Raw genomic sequence first — 3,285 nt, forward strand, 5'->3', positions numbered from 1 at the left:
GTGTGCTAACCCAACCCTTCCAGAATGAAGCCCCTGGAATAACAAACAAGACTCACCCACTATTACCAAATGCCAATCCTGTATACGCCTAGCGTGTACAGATCAAGAGTTAGCAAGAGCACCTGAAGAGAGAGATAGAGGGAGGAGGCTTTTGGGCAGAATCCTGAATTACTTTCAAGAAGAACAGACAGACAGCACTGCTTATAGGGAAAACAATAGACTGCACAAAGACGTGGAGAAGGGGAGTGTAGGCATTGAGATAAGGCATGGGCAAGAATCCAAAAGCCATCAGAGACTGAGCAGTGAAGAAGTCAAGATGAAGCAGTTTCAATTTATAAACATTTGTATTGGTGTCTTGGGGTATGCCCGTGACACCAGCCTGGCCTACTGGTTCAGGACAGGGACTCTGGAAGAATGATCTGCAAAAAAGTCCCCACAGCCTCCCTTCTTCAAGTAGCAAGAACAGGCCCTATAGGGAATGTATCCAGGGTCATCGCTGCTGCCTGGAGGAACAAGACACACTAAAGAAAAATGTACCCTCTCTTCTTTTATCTTCCCCTCTTTCTCTTCTCCTGGGAAGACAGCTTCTTTTCCCTGGCTCTTGGCCACCTTCAGGCCCACCAAGACTCTTGCAAAGCAGTGCTCATCATTGAACCAGTTCCAACATTAAGCAATCCTTTGAGCTACTGAAAATGTCATGGCATCATTTGCACCAGTCTGAAGACAGCCTGTAGGAGGGCTTCAGAAAGCATCTTCCATGGCTGAGTTACCATTTGTCATTGCCTAAGAGTGAGGCATGGGTGCCCCTCTACCTGAAAGTACAGAAAGAGACCTTGCAGAGTGAGACTTTCTAGGTCTTAGGTTTATCCCTTACACTCCCAAAAGACTGTAATGCAACTAAAGGAATCAGAAGTGGCAGTGGTGGCAGAGCATCCAGGACAACCACAGCTATAGCTGTTGCTGGATAAGTATCCTGCTGAAGCCACAAATATTTCTGTTTGCAGGTAGAAAGCAAAGGGTCTGATCTAAAGTTAGCAGGAAAAGGAGCAAAGTCAATGGACCCTTGCATGCAAAGTGTTATTTTGGCAGTAAGAACTGAAATATCAGGGGGCCTCAATAACTCTTGGAGAGGTGAAAAAAACAAATTGTACAGTTCCTGAAAAGGCTATTCTGGGCTCTGCATCCTTCAGCCAGTCTGAATTTGATGGTAGCCAGTACTCTGTTGAAGGTCCTGGGCCTGATGGGGACCAGTGACAAAACAGAGGTCTCTGCCTAGCTATTCCCCATCCTAACTTTGTGAAATTCATTGTTTCTTTCCAAGTGCAGAACTTAGCATGTGCTTTTATTAAATGGTGTTCTACTCTTTCAGGCCATTTCTCCAATTGATCAAGATAATTTGAATACTAGTTTTGTCTTCCAAATACATTGCAACCCCTCTCAGGTTAGTGTTGTCTGCAAATTTAATAGACACACTTTCTAGTCCACTGTATAAATCATTGAAGAAACTATTAATACCACACTGAGAACAGATCTCTGCTGGACTCCTCCTTAATACTTTTTTCCAGATAGACAGCATACCATTGAAACCAATCTTAGAGTTTGCTAATCAACATCAGACTCTCCTAATAGTGATTTCAGAAGATCCAGTTTCCCATGTTTCCTAGCTTTTTTTGTAAGACTGTCAGATGAAACAGAATAAAAATCCTTACTGAAATCAAAATATATAACATCTATTGTTACTTTTTTACTCACAAGGCCTGTTCTTCTACTGTGAAAGATTGGTTTGACTTGATTTCTTTTTTTTTTTTTTTGCAAATGGAAAATGTAAATTGTCTGCTTAATGTTTATTTGTTCCAGCATCAGAGGGAGGCAGTAAAATAACGTTAGCTGGCGAGTAATTCCTCAGATCCTTTTTTTTTTAATAGCCAATATATTTGGCCTTTTCCAGTCTTCCGAACCTCTCCATTCTCTAGAATTCTCAAAGATAACTGCCAGTGGGCCTGATGTTGCTTCAGCCAGTTTCCCAACCATCACAGGATGAATTTCATCAAGCCTAACTAGTCTGAAAGCATTGGCTTTGCCCACGCACTTAGAAATCTGGAATGACTTTTTATCCATTTGTCATTGGTGCTGTTTAAGGTATTCACCTAGCCACCATCACAGTGAAGACAAGTAAAAAAATACTTGCAACTTCTTGGTATCTTTGGTGGATTTTCCATTTTTCTGACCAGAAGGCAAATCCTTTTTCTGGTCTTCCCCTCACTGCTCTTGTAGTGACAGGCACTACTGATGGGCTGATAGTTCTTTTCTTCTCCACCACAGGTAAGGAAAGTATTAATTTCTTTTTTGAAGTATCTTTGTACACAGCTTGAAGTCAGTTGCCATGTATCCCTCAATTCCTTCTTCTCTAGACTACACACTGCAATTTTTTCAGTCTTCCTGCTTGGATGGCCCAGTTGAGTTGTTCCCCTCTGCAGCTTCACTCCCCCACATTTGCCTGTTTTGTAGCAGTGTTGTACCCAAACTGTACACTCAGTCCTGTGTCACCCCGTGCTGTGAGTGCTGAACTTACAGTAGTACAGAGTTGATCTGACAGCTTATTTCATCTGACCTACAGGCTTTCCTTCCAGCCATGCAAACTGATATGATGTGTGCCTTTTTGGCAACAGCATGTTGCTTTTTTTCCAAGGAAGATGATATTCTGTGAATTCTGACACCATCTGAAACTTTGCATTTGCAAAGCAACAGAGCATCTTTCAGCCCTGAATATTCCCCATCTTTGACATACTGATCCTTTGAACTTCAGAATCGTGGGTCTGATTTGTTGTGAGGGTTTGTTTTTTCCTGAAACACATTGGCCTGTTTTCTTATAAACCCAAACATTGGATGAAGCATCTGTGGTCCCACTGAGCAAGGATGAGAGTCAGGAACGACTAGGCTCTGCTCTTGGGCACATCACTTCCCTGTGGTCTGACCTCCAAGAAATTATTTTGCCATCTCTGCCTTGGTTCCCCCACTTGCAAAATAAAAACGAGGATTTTTTGATTTTTTTTTTTTTTAAATGAAAGAGCCTTGAGTGGCCGGGCAAAAGGAATTAGCACCTTAAAATCTGCCAGGAGGGAAACGGGAGCACAAAAGCACGGAGCGGGGAGTCCACCCGGCAGGAGCGAGGCCCGTGTTCAGCCCCGGGAATACGCGGGAGGGAGGCACTGACCCGAGGCGGCACAGGCTAGGGCGCCGGGCCCCACCGCGGCCAGGAGCGGTAGCTCCGCAGGCCGGCCTCCC

Source organism: Grus americana, chromosome 1 (genome assembly GCF_028858705.1).
Source record: "Grus americana isolate bGruAme1 chromosome 1, bGruAme1.mat, whole genome shotgun sequence".
In the NCBI taxonomy this organism is placed as follows: domain Eukaryota; kingdom Metazoa; phylum Chordata; class Aves; order Gruiformes; family Gruidae; genus Grus; species Grus americana.